Here is an 18,877-nt window from a genome sequence, read left to right on the forward strand (position 1 = left end):
AAGGGTTGTAAAGGAAGAAGGACAAGCCCTTATCTAGTTAGGGCTAGAAGACCATTATCATAAGGATATTTCCTTATTTTACTCTCTGATACATGCTTATATCAATTCTAATATTATAAACGATGTGCCCGAGACTTCATGTGCTTTGAATTTAATAAAAATGTTATCGTTGTGGTCTAAGTTAGTCCTTATTACATCAGTTATATAACAGTGAAAGTCCCGTCAAAATCGGTCCAGCCGTTTCAGAGATGTGAAAGTAGCTCTGTCTGTTTAATTTAGTCTAGTTGTTCAATCAAGGTTCATTGAAAGACGTAGGTTATGTCTAGCATATAATTCTTATAGTTTTGACGACGAACAACTAGAATGTTCATTATGAAATATATTCGTTTTTATTAAGAACAATATAGATAAATGTCAAATAAAAATGGGATGGCAGGAAAAGAATAAACAACATTTTTTTATTGCTATATTATAAAGGTAATTTGAATTAGGAATTTTTAGTAAAATATAGTAGAACACATATTAGCGCCGTAGATTCCCGCTGCAGTTCAAACCGAGGCAGCGAAGTGAATGCACGCGAGTGAATCATTTTGTACACTGCCTGACAATTGAATAGTAAAGTAATATTTATTTCATTTTTGTTATATTTTCCATTATTGACATTGTTGAGACGCGGTAAGCCATATAATAGCCAGAGTCGGGAATTAATTTATAATGTTTATGAATTTATGACACGAGAGGCCGCAGATTTAAAAACATAGTTTTTAGAAAAGAACATTGTCAAATATACAAGAGCCAACTGCGAAAGCAACTGGTGCGTCGCGTAGAACAATAAGCGCTCTTTTGAAGGAGTATGACGATGCCTTGACTTCTACTAGTTCAGCTGTTGATTCTGCTGTTTATAATGCCACTGTTTCGACAAGTTCAAGTCGTGGTCTCTCCCATATACCTTTTAAGTCTCCAAAAATCTAGAAAAAGAAAGCACATAAAGTAAATTTAAATAATTTTGACTACAATGTCATTAGAAGGAAAATATACGAGTTTCATCTTACCGGAAAAAGGTTGCCTATAATTAAATCATTATTAAATAAATTAAAGGCAGACATAAATTTCACGGGCTGTCGAGAAATTTCATGATATTGCATGAAATAGGTTTTAAATTTAAGAAAATATTAGATCTCTTTTGGCTGAGAAAGATGATGTAAGACTTCAGCGGATTAAGTATCAGATACAAAGGTTTACGCCACCCATACAAAGGAATTTGGTTGGATGGATAAGTCTAAGAAAGGTTTAAGAAAATCGATTTTGAAAGGTGATCGATTAATCATTGTACACGCTGGCAGCTTGCATCAAATCTACTGAAACCGGAATTGTATGAAATTATTAAACGTCACAAAGCAAATCATATTAAATACTCAATTGATCAAACACTGTCGGAATCACATATCATCCAGAATTTAACCTAACAGAAAATATTTGGGGTCACGTTAGTTCGAAATATGTCTCGATGAATTTAACAAAAGTCAATGAATTATTAATGGAGAAATTTGTATCCATTGGCGTATCCGAATGGGAAAAAGTAGTTAATCACGCGATAAAATGTGAAAAAGAACATATGAGACACGAGGATATAACAGATCAATAAACGGATCAATCTATCATCAAACTATTTAGTTTTCATCAGATAGTGATGAATCATTATTTGATGAAGAGTTTTTAAAAACGACGATGAACAATTCATCGTTCGACGATTTTAGTGGTGCTAGTGGCAATGAGGATATCCATTCGATACGTGATCATTCCAATAAGAAAAAACTGTATTCCACAAAATCAGTTGTTATCAACTTAATAAAAATTTGTTACCTTGGAATATTTGAATACTAGCTTCCCATCAAATGTCAATAACTCACTTTTTTGAAGTCAAACAAATAAAAATTTAATAATGTGACCATTTATTTTTCTATCATCTGTACATAAATTTTCGCGACAATATGACGAATATATTTGGTTAAATGATTTTACTAGTTATTACGTATGCGTAAAGATCATATTCACATAAGAAATAAATAAATGTTGAAGTTTTGGAAAGGCGTACTTAATTCAGATGTGATCGGTTTTACGAATTTTGCCGATGCGACATCTAAGTTGTGTCGTATTATAAGTTCCTAACGCTTGGCCTTTGGAGTAGTGGTGCAAAAAGCTTCATCAAAAGTATAACACCTCGCCTCATTGCCTTCACTGGTGGCAGGAGGGCTGGTTCGTTTTTTGCCCAGAGGATCGGAATTGCGATTCAATGGGGGAAATGCTGCTAGCATTCTTGCCACCATTCCACGCGGTCAAGATTTATACAGTAACTAGTTTTATTTCATATTTGTATTAATTCTTATGTTAATAAGTTCCTATTTTTGCAACATAAGACAATTAAGCGACTCGGCGTTTTTTTTAATTTGAATGTAGTGACAACGATGATTTCTAAAATGTGCCTATCATGTTTGAAATTAAACGGTCTCGCCAGCCTAGATAATTTATAAGATAACAACACAATACATCCTTTAGTTAGTTACTTTCTTTTACACATACAAAAATTTGTAAAACAAATTGTCGCTGTTTATATACAAGTACATTTAGAAATATCACAACTATTTTATTGTTGACTTTTCTATTAGTGTTTGTGACAGAAATATATTAGAATGCAGCTTGAATTTTAAAAACTTTCCAACCATAAATATAAGAGAAATCGTACGTTTATATTTTGCACTAGCTATGCCCGAGACCTTGTACGCGTTTGAATTTAACAAATAAAAATTATTTTAGCGTAAGTTACTTCTTATTATATCAGTTATCTTTAAATGAAAGTCCCGTCAAAATCGGTCCAGTCGTTCCAGAGATTAGCCGGAACAAACGACAGACGGACAAAAATTGTAAAAAATGTTATTTTGGTGTTAGGTTGGTGTGTTATGTGCCGTGTATACATATATATGCATTGAGTCAAAAAGGGCGTTATTAATATTACAAACAGACACTGCAATTATATGATATGTATAGATTTAAGGTTTAAGAAATAAGAGAGTAATTTATAAATATAACTATGAATACTACAGCGCATCGATGCATTCAACTAAGACTTTTTTTTAAACATAAAGAAAATAAAGATTGTCATTTTTGAAACCCTGCATTTGGTTATCTTTTATATGCAAAAGGAAATACGAAAAACAACAGCGTTGTAAATCGTATGTTTCAATATCTCGCGCTATATTATGCTATATATAAGACACAGAGTAAAAAATAGAAGTGATAAATTTAATATCAAAACCGCTACTCAATATAGTAGTGTTAAATTGTATTAATTGTCAAAAAAACTACCTACAGCTCGAAAATATGAACCGGCGAAACACAACAGGCTTAGTTTACCTGAAAATTTTAAAATTTTAAATGAAGATACCTTGTTTTTTGATTGAAATATGTGTGAATATTTGTTTGTTTCAGTGGTATAGAGTATCGTAAGATAATTGTTTTTAATGGAATTATTGTTTAATACACTTAAGAATAGTCGTGTGGAAGAAATTTATTGGTTTTCAACTAGAAAAATTATTAATGTACATGTGTGATGTCATGTGACTATTGAACTGAGATGGCCCAGTGGTAAGAACGCGTGTATGTTAACCGATGATTGCGGGTTCAAATCCAGGCAAGCACTTATTAATTTAAAATAGGAGACAGAAAGTATATATTTAATAATGTTTTGGCTTATTAATATAGCGGTATCTGTCGTCTGGAGAGCAAGTTATATCAGTGATATTTGGAAGCCCTTTCCAAAATTTAGTACAAAATATAACCAATAAAAAAAATCTTAGGAAATTAGCTTGATGCCATTTCTATGCAACTATAACTCTGTGTTCAGACTCATTATTTCTGTAGCACAACGCGCTCGATACGGCCGACCCGATGACGTAATCAAATACAATTGCAGAGGAAAATGCACATTTTAACACCCGTGAAATCCCTTTGTGGACTTTTTGCTGACTTCAAATATGCCTGTTACGATTGTAATTAAATGATTCGATATTGGTTGTATATTTGTAACACTATTGTTTATCTACCATAGGTAATATAATGTGTAAATGCCATTTTCAGTAATAAGTAACCTCAGTATCTTTGATGTTAAGAATTCGATGTCCTCTCATGCATCTCGGACATAATGATCGGAGTAGCCGAGACATGAAATCGTAACAAACAAACGAACTCACGAATTTATAATATTATTTAGATTTTTAGTTGATGCATAAAATTATTGTATTGTGAGCATTAAAAAAAATTGATCATATATTATAATAATTAAAGTCAAAGATAGAAAGTTCATATCAATTAGATATAGTTCGTTAGTGTTTATTTTAATATTATGTAATTTTAATAGCTTATAATATATTAGAGATTTAATCCGTTACACATCATTTCAATCACAATATAAATTTAATAGATATATATTTATTTTACGATGCATGCTTAATCGGTAACCTATATTATTTGTAAAATTGGAATGTCTGTTTGTAATATAAAAATAACAGCTTTATACACAATGAATACATATGTACGTTACATGTACTAAAATATTTTTACAATTTTTGTCTGTACGTTTGTTACGGCACTCTCAGGAACGACTTGACCGATTTTGACGGGACTTTCACTAACTTTTATACAACACAAAACCTGATATACAAATATTCACAATCTAAAATTTTTTAGAACAACTGTCATAATTTCTTATAAAAGTAACAACTTGTAAATGCAGTTTTCGTGGTGTTTTCCTTCACCGCCAAGCACGAGATAAAACGTGCTCTAAGCACAAAATCATATCAGCTTAATTTTTAATATCATCTTTAAAATAAAAGTAAAGTAACAGCCTGTAAATCTCCAACTAATGGGCTAATGGCCTCCTCTCCTATTAAGGAGAGGGCTTGGAACATATTCCACCACGCTGTTCCAATGCGGGTTGGTGTAATGTACATGTGGCAGAATTTCGAGGTAATTGGACACATGCAGGATTCCTCACGATGTTTTCCTTCACCGCCGAGCACGAGATGAATTAGAAACACAAATTAAGCACATATATATAGTGGTGCTTGCCTGGGTTAGAACCCGCAATCATTGGTTAAGATACACGCGTTCTAACCACTGGGCCATCTCGGCTCTTTAAGTAATTATCATCGTTAATTTTTCGTAAATTTAATGTAAGTGATTTATTGTCCTTGTGCATGTAAATACTTGTGCAGATAGTTGTATAGCCTAATTAATTAAAGTATCTTAAACAAATATAACAACAGCAATGAATTTGTATATATATATATATATGGCTATTAATAATTTTCAGATATATTCATAACTTTAGTAATTTATCAGATTTCTCTTTGTAACGTTTCGTTTTTTAACATTCGATAGGTGAAAATGAATTTCTCACATTGTTGCTTTGAACTTTGTTGTCACTACATAAAATGTATTACGGAAATTCGTTATTTGCATGAAACAGTGATTTTGAACTTTATTCTGAATACGTTAAGGTCTTAAATGTTTCACGTAGAGTATTATCAATATCCGAAACTCTAGGCAATATTTGCGAGAGGATTTTTTTTTCATACTCGAAACGATTTTTGTTTTTCATTCTTTGATGAATCAAATTGTACTCTTGATTTTATCATTCTGGTACTTTTTTGTACCAAACCAATTAAGGATATTAATAACATTGCTTATTATATTTTAAATACTTCACTAACTATGTTACAAGTGAAGCTAATAATGGCAACGCCTTCCTGACTGACTTCAACGGAGAAATATAGTACACGAGTGTGACCATAATTAAGAGTTTAATGTAAATAATTCTTATGTAAGTATATAAATGTCACTGACAAACACTTCGAAGTTATTAATTTATGTAGAAAGATAAAAGGGCTCCTTTTTTTAAGGGGATGCGTGGCAAAGTAACGAAGCTGTGTATCACCAGCGAGCTTGCGGTTGCGATGCCGACTTTTATTTGATATTAGTATCGGTATATAAAAAAATAACTCGGAAATAGTAAATGGGTGAATTTCGGGTGTTCGTGTCGGTGGGCTATTTGTAAGCTTGTCTGGGCCGGTACCAAACTTGGTATCTTATAAACATGGTATCTTAGTTTTTAAGGTTGGTTTTGCAAGTAAAGAATGGAACTTCTCGAGAATTATACAAGATTAAGGAAGACTAACCTAAATATTGGTAATATACTACAAATTACCTTAATATTTTAGTTCAGTTTTATTAAAAAATAAAAAAAAAAACATATTATGCTGAGTTCAGGTTTCATAATTGGTACTACAATTCATACAATCATAAAATCTACAATAATGTAAAAATCTGTAGTTTTAATATTCCGCTTAAAAGATGGAATTATGTCTCGCGTTAAGTGTTCCGTTTTAGCGTTCGTTTCGTTTCCGGTAAATTGCGTTTTATTTGAAACAGAACGAACGCTTTATTACTGAAATCGGATGTATAAAAGGCAAGGGATCGCGTCAAATCTGTGCGAGCTCTGTCGTTTTTGCGTGCACTCCGATCCTTCGATTGTGACAGGACTTTAGATAAATGATTTTTTAACTTTGATTGATGATTTTTTTTTAAGGGAAAAAAAGAACCATTTTTGTTTTTAGTGAGTGAGGTCATACGGATTTTTGGAGGGAATTTTTTTGTCGTTAAATTAACTGAGAGAGCTCGGTTGGACATTTTTATGTTTATTTACTGTACATTTATTATCTTCATTTATATTGACTCGAGTGTTAACATATATAATTAAGATTTATTGCTGTAAGACTCGAGTGATAAATATATTACTTTGTTCTCGTAAAAAAAATCCATACAAATGTACTAAAATTTGAAAATTTCAACGTGTATACGAATTGCCTTATAATTCGTGCAGTCGCGAGTATATACGGGGCCCAATGTTTTAGAGAAACGCAAGTATAGTTCGGTTACACAAATAATCAGTGATATTACGTCTCTATAATATTTGTGGTTGCATCAATTTTATTCAACACTGTAACATTTACTTCACTAAATAATATTTTGATGTCGATTTTTGTCATGTATATTGTGTAACATACAAAAGGTCTTGAATAGACTAAGAACCAAAACGTAGTAAGTTACATGTGTATGTATACACGGTATATATACCAAAATAATATTTTTTACAATTTTTGTCCGTCTTTCTGTCCGTCTATTTGTCTTTCTGTCTTTTTGTTCTGGGTAATCTCTGGAACGGCTGGATCGATTTTGTCGGGACTTTTACTAACAATAACATTTCTTCAGTAATATATTTTTTTGTTAAATTCAAACGCGATAGATATTCTAACTACGTCATTTGGTACAGAAGCTAAAATCGAAAAATGGTGGTAGAATATCGCATGAATTGGTGTTGCCCACCAAGAAGTGCTCACACAAAGTCCTACCACTATATCAAATTGCCATTTCATGTTCTTAAAAATATATGTTATCTTATGTGCAGCTGGCTCTCTTGACTAACTCTTAACTTTGCCGTTTCGTAAATTCAAATCGTTTGTAAAAACACATTAGAAAAAAGACATACTATTCGATACTAGATTTTATAGATGATAAAAAACCGTGGAATTAATACCTTTTGACTTCCAGGAAGGATACATTACATGCATATATAATTGTATTTAACTAATTTAACTGTTTTTTTTAAATATTGTAAAAGAGTAACTACTGAGTTTCTTGCCACTTCTTCTCGGTAGAATCTATTTTCCGAACCGGTGGTAGCTTCGCTTAATTGTTAAATGACGATTCAAAGGTGCTTGTAAAAGCTTACTTGAATAAAGTTTATTTTAATTTGATTTGATTTGATATATATATATACCAATTTAATCGACTTCATAAATACCAATCAACATACTAGTATATATTAGTCAACGTATGCGACGACTAGAGAAAAAATATAAGAAAAAATATCTGAGCATAAAGTAACATAATATGCAATAACTTCGGAAATGTTAAAATAACCTTTGGAACAGTTATTCCACGGTAACAAAACCGTAGTAAGCGATCCGGTTCGAACCGGATCAGACCGGCTGAGCAATACCTTTGCTTTACGATCATTGCCACCCGGGCATTTACTGGGAGTTAAAAATTCTCACAGTTCCAATGTTACTCAGCTGAATGTCAACTACTAATGTTTCTCGAAGTTCTAAATATTAAAGTAAATATAAATATATTACTAGATAATGGTCAGTACATTATTGAAATTCAAAAGCTAGATGTGATGCATTTTACTAAGGAAATCATCAAATTAGTCAATTTACTATAACGACGACATCCAATATCGAAAATACCGAAAATGTCGTAGCGCTGACGTGACAAAGAGAAGCAATAAACACAGTATACCGATCAAAGTACTTCGTGTCTCCCAGGGACAGCGGTCTGGCATTATGAGCTGTTAGACCAACAAGGCCTTACCATTATCTAATAATTAATTAACAAAGCGAGTTTCAGTGGTAGAGGCTCTAAAATAATCCCGTGAGGTGAGAGCGGTAATTCAACTCTTTGCTGGCCCGCTAGAGGGCGCCGTACATGTGTGATGATTAAACGAGGTAACGTGACTCCCAAAGGAAACGAGAAATTCACAAAACTGTAAGTCAAATAAACGGTTTAAAAGATCTGCCGAACTGGCTTTATTGATGAAGAGAATTTAAAAATGCGTATCGGAATATTTTTCGTAGCGTTTTGATTTATTCAAAAATCGAACAACTAATGTTCGTTTTTTGACTTTTATTTCGAATATTTCATTTTACGCTTTTCTCTTTTCGATATCATAAATGGTTTTTATGTTCACAGAAATTCAGTAACATTTTAAAATCTATATGACATTTCATGTATTGTTATATACATATTATATTGACTCTTGACCAATACATGCTTTTTATATGATATCATATCAATAACAACACATTAAATTAATTTACCAATTTACTTTTAACTAGTCAAACCTGTGATCTGTGTGTGTTTTCCCTGTACTCAAACTATCGAATATACCAAATTTCACCATAATCGTTTCAACGGTTTAAGCCTGAAATTGTGACAGAATCGTACAGTATAATATTTACAGTGCTTTGTAAATATACTGCAAATTCGTTTTATTTTATCTCACCATCAAAACATTTAAGGTAGATTACACAGAATCAATACAGCTTAGTCTTAATCAGTGATTACGTCTTTCACAGCGCTTTTACAAGAGTAAGTAAGTGTTTTCGGTGTTACGCTTAAGGCATCACATTAACGATTCAGTGTTTTGCTTTCGACGGTACATTGTAATTAAATTCACGTGTATATAAGATTTTACACGTATTTAACTATTGGTATTATAGTACTTAAGTACTTATGTTTCGTGTATTGTCTTAAGATATTTGTTCTTGATATTCACTATATTACGTTATCTATGCAAGCTTTTCTTAGGTTATATTCATACAAAATATTTAAACCCCAAACAGCAATAATTAGTATTGTTGTGTTCTGCTTTCCCAATATGATATGTCGCCAATGCACCAACGTCAATGGCTTTAGACATAGATCGTTGGTGTATTGGCGACATATTCTATTGTAACTATCAAGAAAAGTGGCGTAATTCATCCAAATCAATCATTGGCTAAGTAGATGTGTATTTTTTTAAAAATATATTAATGCGCAAATAAAATAAATGTCATCCATCTCTACTGAAACCACATATTTTTATTAATACTATTAACTATAAACCTGTACGTTTATAAATGTTTTAAATAGTGGCTAAAAGTTTTCAACCATGAATTCAGATATTATATTTGAAAATAGAAAATTATTTAAAAGAGTATGCATGACAGTTTGATTAGGTTACCTGTTTTATCGAACACAGATAAAAAAATACTCACCGAAAATATCAAATTCAATGGTATTGCAATGTATCTTGTTTGACTTGATTTATTTTCATTAAACTGTCACTGCGATCCAATAAAAAGTATTACCAACATTCAAAAAACATTTTTAAATATTCACTTTACTGGCATATTAGGTTAGTTTAATGTAAATCACCGGTTGGGAATGTGAATTCAACCGAGAAAAACCGTCAAGAAACTCAGCGGTTCTCTTTTAGAGAGATTTATCTAATTCTATCTTTGAAATGAAATGAAATGCCAGCGTATATATATAGTTATTTTTCTATAAGATTTTATTTAGCAAAGATTAAAAGAAGAAAAATGTTTTATAAAAACTTAATTGTATCATACAATATAATTATAAAACAATGAATGCAATTAAAACAATATCGCATGTTGTAGCCAAATAGTTAAATTATCCAATTAAAGAAACGCCTAGCCTCTTTAATACGCTTTTCATTCAGTGTACATTGTACACAGTGTACATTACATTCAAATTTAGTCAAAATATGGTTCATTTAATAACGGTCTTAAAGAGCTTTTTAATCGATGTTTCACAAAATTACATTTTATTTTATTAATAAACTTATCAATTACTCTATACCAGGAATTAAACAGTATAGATGTAAGTATATTAATGAAATACAGTAACCGTCTGTTAATTCCTACTACTGGATCAAGGCCTCCTCTCCCTTTAAGGAGAAGATTTGAATCATATACAAATATATACTCGCTGCTCCAATACAGGTTGGTGAAAACATATGTGGCAGCATTTCATATAATTAGGCACATGAAAATTCAGTGCTACTTGCTTGGATTGAACCCTCAATGCACGCGCTCCAACCACACTGGCTGTATTGCACTCGTTAATAAAACATAAAATACATTATTTTGTATCTTGCTTAAAAGTCAACGAATGCTATTTTCTTACTTTTTCATTATCTATAATTTCATATACACAGGCAGTCTACTACTTAACTTCTTTCAACTTCTCTCAGCAACCTAAAGCGATCGATAAAAAAGTTCAATCAAAATGTGATAAGTAAACCTTCAAATATAACATTCCTCTGTCATGACAAAATAGACATAACGAATGGTTCGTTAATGCAAATGAATACTTCAAATCCAGGAGAGCATGACCGAATTATCTCTTGTTTCATTCAGTTATTATTTCATACAGTAAAAGTAATATAATAAATTGCCTTAAAGTAACAGCCTGTAAATTTGCTGCGATAAGGGCACGCTGTTCCAATGCGGATTGGTGGAATGCACATGTGGCAGATTCGATGAAATTAGACACGTGCAGGTTTCCTCACGATGATATCCTTCACCGCCGAGCACGAGATGAATTATAAACACAAATTACGCGTATATATATATATATATATATATATATAGTGGTGCTTGCCTGGGTTTGACTCCGCAATCATCGGTTAAGATGCACGCGTTCTAACCACTGGGCCATCTCAGCTCAGAATTAATGAATGGCCATGTTAGATGTAATTTACACATATTCATATGATATAAGTCCCGGCAGTTCTAGCCTCTTTACCTATCTTTGTAACATTTACCAGCTGTTACTAATCACTGATTCAAATGCTATCTCTGAATAAAGATTCTATCGTAATTACGCATTGTTCAAGCTCATATCAAGTAAGTAATATATAATATTGAGCTCGATATAAACATAAAAGGCCACAGTTAAGTGCATCCGTTGAACCTTTGTTCTCTCGGATTATAGAACACGCTGAGTCGCTAGTAAAAAGCCTTACCAGCGGTTTCGATTAATGGGTATTTAAAACTATTGAAATCGAACAGTAAATTCACTCGGAAAGAATTCGGATAGTGTGGTTTGAGTTAATTAAAATTCTAAAAAGAAATATGTTCATATTATCAGTAGTGTGTACACCGGTTTTCATGCGCCACTCCGAGGTCCCGGATTCAATTCCCGGCAGACGATTCGATTTAGAAAAAGTTCATTAGTTTTCTATGTTTTCTTGGGTCCATAGCTTTAGCCTAATTGGAATGAGAGTAATGTATGTGATATTATCCAATTCAAATTCAAACTGAAACTCAAATTGCTTTATTCAATATAGAAGTATAACACTTTCTTATTGATGGTCAATTGAAACAGTATCACCGGTTGGGAAAATAAATACCCTGAGCTGAGAAGAACCGGCTAAAGAAAGTCAGCGGGTTTTTTTTGGCGCATATATTATATAAACAATTTAAATGAAATGAAATAGCCAGGAGGCGATTGTTTTATTCCCAAGGTGTGCTGTCGATCATAAACTCATTAATTGTATAATAATATTTATTTATTTATAAAATCAATACGAATATTAATACTGCTTTTGTTTTATCATCGGCAGTGTGATTCTTCAATATGAATTCGTATCAAACTCGTGAAGTATTGACAACTGACTTACACTGATACGCCATTTTGATACGTGTACCCTACAAATTAACGTTCTAACATTTCAAACTCACGTTCTGAAGTGAGTTTCGAGTTTATTGTTACTGAATAGTCTAACAGATTCCGAAGTGTGTACGAAATTTCAGCTCAATTGTTTACGTGGTATTGGTTTAAAATTTATCTACAAAATTTGACTCATATATGAAAACGAGTCAAACTATACGGGTTCGGGTTCTTGACACCCAACTTGGAAGCTGAATGGTCTTTTTTTATGGAATAGGTTGGCGGACGAGAATATGGGACACCTGATGGTAAGTGGTCACCATCACCCTTGGACAATGAAGCTGTAAGAAATATTAACTATTTCTTTCATCGTCAATGTGTCACCAACCTTGGGAACTAAGATCTTATGTCCCTTGTGCCTGTAGTTACACTGGCTCACTCACCCTTCAAACCGGAACACAACAATACTGAGTACTGTTGTTTGGCGGTAGAATAACTGATGAGTGGGTGGTACCTACCCAGACGGGCTTGCACTAAGCCCTACCATCAAGTAAAAACACACCACAGTGATACACGTTATAGGACACGATTATTATCATTGTTTTGTTTTATTGTTGTTTTTTTGTTTAGATTTAATTAGTTATAATTAGTTTATATGTTTTTTATTTTTGTTGTATGTTTTTTTATTCTTTTTATTGTGTCTAGTGTCCTATTTAACATTTCTTTCTTTTTCTTTCTTTCTTTATTACAACTTCTAAGAGAGAATTCTAAATTAACATGGTTATTTTTATTATTACGTTTATTTAATACTGTGTATTAACCATGTTTTTTATTTTTATTTGGTGGATCTCGATATTTCGACATCTACGAAATGTCTTGTTCACGAGACTCCACCAAATAAAAATATACAAGATGATAAATTAAATAATTGTAGAAGAGAATTTCTTTTTTTTTTTCAAGAAAGATTTATTTTATTTGATGTTTGTTTGTATAAGTTTACGATTATTTATCGTCGAAAACATATTCTGTATTCTTATTGAATAACCGAGGTATACACATTCTAACCTTCTTAGGTAATATATAAAGGTATCAGCGTTTCAAAGACTTCAAAGAATAAATTATGACACATTTGCGCCATTTAGTTTCCGATTGAAGCAGAATTCAAGATGCGAGAAATGTATGAAACTGATCAATGTTCCTTTCATCTAGTCTACCAAGATAAAAACTGAATCGCTCTATCAAACTGAATAAAGAATGAATGCACCTCGTTCGAATGCATACCGTGTTTCTTGATATTTTTATTTATTTCTTATCTTTTTATTTACAAAAACGTTCTGGTCAGCTATTTCAAAATGCAATTTTTTAATAGTATAAGTTAGCGGACGAGCATATGGGTCACCTAAAGTTACGTGGTCATCATCATCCATAGACAATTTAAAAAATAAATAAAGTAACAACCCGTCAATTTCCCACTCCTGGGATAAGGCCTCCTCTTCCATTAACAGAGGGTTTGGAACATAGGTATTCCACCACGTTACACGCGTTCTAGCCTCTGGGTCATCTTCTGCTCATACGATAGACAATGACGCTGTAAGAAATATTAACTATTCCTTACATCGTCAATGTTCTACCAACCCTTTGAACCAAGATGTTATATATGTTATGATATACAGTTGATAAGAATGTTCCCTTGTGCCTGTATTTACACTGGCTCACTCACCCTTCAAACCGGAACACAAAAATACTGAGCACTGTTATTTATTTCACAATGACAGCCAATAATATTGTATGCGAGTTTTAATAATTAATGACCTTTGACACGAAGGCTTCCCAAGACATATGTATATATTACTCCTGTTACTTTATTACATGAACCCTTCAAACGGAACCATCGCAAAACAAATTATTGACGTTAGCGTCTGAATACATAATTGTATGGGTAGAGGGGCTTGTGCGAAGCAGAATTTGTAATTGTAATTATATACAAAAAAATATAAATATTGGACAACATCACATTAATTACTCTGATTCCAATGTAAGTAGCTAAAGCACTTGTGTTGTTGAATATCAGAAGTAACGACGGTACCACAAATACGACAAAGAAAACTATGACCTTTTTCACATCGACTCAATCGGGAAATTAATCTGGGGCCTTAGAGTAGTGTAGTAGTACCCATGAAAACCGGTGTAAACACTACTTAACTACGGAGGTCATCGGAATATAAATTATACAAATAGGTAACTATGAGTATTTAATAGTCAAATTAAAAGATTATATTACATTGAAGGATATCATCGCTTGGAATATATATTGTTCCGAGAAGAACCGGCAATGAAACATCTCGTATTCGTATTTTCATGTAATAACTAGCGACCCGCCCCGGCTTCGCACGGGTGCAATGCTGTCAATAAATATACTACAGAATGTCTTACAACGTTCACAGTTTTTCATTCGTTATCAGTATTTTTTACTATAATGTCCATGTATTATATACAAAAATCTTCCTCTCGAATTACTCTATCTATTAAAAAAACCGCATCTATATCCGTTGTGTAATTTTAAAGATCTCTAAGCATACATAGGGACAGACAGCGGTGAGCGAACTTTGTTTTATACTATGTAATGATAATGAAGATATAAATTTATTATATATTTTTTTTACTTGGTGGAAGGGCTTTGTGCCAGCCCGTCTAGGTATGTACCACCCACTCATTAGTTATTTTACCGCCAAATAACAGTTTACTCAGTATTGTTGTGTTCCGGTTTTAAGGGTGAGTAAGCCAGTGTAACTACAGGCACAAGGGACATAACATCTTAGTTCCCAAGGTTGGTGGCATGTTTACGGTGTAAGGAATAGTTAATATTTCTTATAGCTTCATTGTCTATGGGTGATGGTGACCACTTACCATCAGGTGACCCATATGCTCGTCCGCCAACCTATACCATAAACAAAATCTTCTATGTATACTTAACTTAAAATGCATTAACTTAAATTTAAATGATATCTAACAAAGAGGTCATTGAACGACTATTCGTATATATACATACAAATATCAATGCAATAATTAATTAATCGAGTTGGAACTTCAAGGGGCCTGTTACATTAACTGTTTAACCCCTAGGCAGACATAAATATAGAAACCGTAAGCCCTTTAAATATCAAATGTACCAGCATCTCCTTGAGGAGAGATTAAAACGTTCGCGGTAAGTAGGCGATAGTGTGGGTAGCTTATACGGAAGGCGTGAAAACAATTTAATATACTATGCGTTTTGTGATGAAGTTCTTTATTAGCAAATAAACTCATTAAATCAGTCGATGAAAGTTTATGGAACTAACTTACTCCATAGGATTTTTTTTTTATTTAAAAGTACATTGGTCTATTTAAACATCGTTGAAAATCGATTCAATTGATAGTGAGATACTTAAAACATCGATAATAATAACACTATCCTCACTATTTATTTAACAATATATAATAATTTATGTTTATTTTAACGATCGAATATAATAAACTCGAAATATACAATTGATAAGAATGTTTATTGTTCGTTAAAGCAAAAATGTATACTAATATTATAAATGAACTCTGTCTGTCTGTCACTTTTTTGGCTTACACGTGACAACCAACACCCTAAAACGCGAGCCAAGCTGCGAACGGCTACTAGTAATAAATAAAACGCGTATAAATACTTTGTAAAACCGTGTGTCGTATATCTTACATAAATTCTGGCGCGAATAATTAATGTGGATAACACATGAAGTTAGTCATCTTATATATCTGTCAAAACAAGTCACGCGAAGGCACAAAATAATACACCGCCCCGTAGGAAGTTTAAGATGTCAGAATCAAATCTCAAGATAATGGGTACAGTCAACTGTCTAGGAATTTAAGTAACATATGATAACACAGACTGCTCCACGATTACTGAAAAGCTACCCTACTCATAGTCCAGATTAATCATATAGCATCTGCTTAATGCTTCCAAATTTAAAAATAGAGTTGAAGTAAAAACTTTTTAGATTACATAAAGTAAAGAATTTTTTTAATTTTTAGGGATTTAAATAAAGTTTCGTTTTGAGACTAGATGTCCTTGTAGTTAGAACGCGTGCATCTTAACGATGATTTCTGGTTCAAACTCAGGCAAGTACCGCTGAATTTTCATGTGCTTAATTTGTGTTTATAATTCATCTCGTGCTCGGCGGTGAAGTAAAACATCGTGAGGAAACCTGCATGTGTCTAATTTCATAGAAATTCTATCACATTTGTATTCCATCAACCCGCATTGCAACATCGTAGTGGAATATGTTCCAAATTTCTCCTTGTGGAAAATTCGCAGGCTGATGTTATGTTTATGTTATGTGTTCGAAAATGTATGAACCAGATCTTGTATTTAGTTGCATTTGCGTTGAAGGAGAAAGAGTTTTGTTATTTTATTTATAACATTCCGCGAACTTTAGGACTTCCCCCGTAAGACGTCACGAGAATAATTTAGTGCTGTGAAAGCTCGCGTATGTCAAACGTCGATACATTTCTGTTCCACACATACCGGTTTCTTCAAGTTTGCAACCAGTATCGAAGAAATCTTGATATATTTTGTTCGAATTTATTAACCGCATCAGAGCAGTGTTCTTTCATGTCATTTTATTTGCATTTATTTTCTGGAAATTTTGTCGAATATTAAATTTCTCCAAAATTTTTTATCGATGTTTTATTACCGATAATCATACATACAAAATCAAAATCAAAATCAAAATAAACTTTATTCAAGTAGGCTTTTATAAGCACTTTTGAATCGTCATTTTACAATTAAGTGAAGCTACCACCGGTTCGGAAAGTAGATTCTACCGAGAAGAACCGGCATGAAACTCAGTAGTTACTCTTTTTTAACATTTAAAAAATACAACGTCATGTTAATTAAATACAATTATTTCAATTAATGTATTCTGCTTGGAAGTCAACAGGTATTAACTCCACGCTTTTTTGTCATCTACAAAATCTTGTATCGAATAGTATGCTTTTTCTACCAATGTATTTTTAACAAACGATTTGAATTTACTAAACGGCAAAGTTAAAAATTTCTGCGGAATTTTATTATAGAAACGGATACCTTGCCCCAAAAAGGATCCATTGACTTTGCGGAGTCGGAAACTTGGCGTTATAAGTTTATCCTTACTTCTAGTGCATATACAATGATTATCACTGATTTTATCAAAGTGATCAATGTTACTGTGAATATACATGATATTGTTGTAAATATATTGCGACGCAACAGTAAGTATTCCTACTCTGTTAAAAACATCCCGAAGAGAGTCTCTAGCTCCAAGATTATAAATAAACCGAATTGCTCTCTTTTGTAAAATAAAGACAGATTCAATATCTGCAGCGTTACCCCAAAGTAATATGCCATATGACATAATACTGTGAAAATAACCAAAATAAACTAAACGAGCGGTATCAATATCAGTTAGTTGTCTAACTTTTCTAACCGCGTATGTTGCGGAGCTGAGTCTTCCTGTTAGGGATGATAAATGAGAAGTCCACTGAAGTCTGGAATCCAATTATTAAAATTATTAAAAACACAGTAGTATCAGCTACTTCAAGACGGTCACCATTTAAAGATATATTATAATTTTGCTTGCTAACATTAGGTAGGGTAAAAACTACACATTTTGTTTTTTGAGCATTCAAAACTAAATTATTTACTGTAAACCAATTGTGTATCTGTGATAATGCACCGTTCACATCGTCATAGTCATTTTTTTTCCTGTCAACCTTAAAAATCAGCGAAGTATCGTCAGCAAACAACACTATATCACAAATACCCTTAACATAGAAAGGAAGATCATTTATATATACTAGGAATAGAAAGGGACCCAAAATTGAACCTTGTGGAACTCCCATTTTTAACGTAGATCCAGAAGACATTATTCCATTAATGAAAACTTGCTGGATTCTTTGACTTAAATATGAAGCGATGAGATCAAGAGCTTTACCTTTAACACCGTAATATTTGAGCTTATAAAGAAGCGTTTCGTGTTCTACACAATCGAATGCTTTAGATAAATCACAGAATACTCCAATAGCGTTCTGTGATTTCTCCCAAGCATCGTAAATATGTTTGAGAAGCGCAATTCCCGCATCAGTTGTCGAGCGACCTCTTCTAAAACCGAATTGCTCACCATGAAAAATAGCATTTGTACCGAAATGGACGAGAAGTTGATTTAAAATAATTTTTTCGAAAATTTTACTTAAGGATGGGAGTATTGAAATAGGCCTGTAATTACCGGGATCGCTTCTGTTTCCAGTTTTAAAAAGTGGTAAAACTTTACTACATTTTAACAAGTTAGGAAATGAACCCGTGTCCAAACTCTTGTTAAAAATTGCTGCTATATACGGAGCAATATCGTATATGATGTTATTAAAAAAATTTACCGAAATGCCCCATATGTCGTTAGTTTTTTTAATATTTATAGTTTTAAATACTTTTATGACATCTATTGCAGAAACCGTTTCAAAT

Source organism: Vanessa cardui, chromosome 9 (assembly GCF_905220365.1).
Source record: "Vanessa cardui chromosome 9, ilVanCard2.1, whole genome shotgun sequence".
Taxonomy (NCBI): Eukaryota; Metazoa; Arthropoda; class Insecta; order Lepidoptera; family Nymphalidae; genus Vanessa; species Vanessa cardui.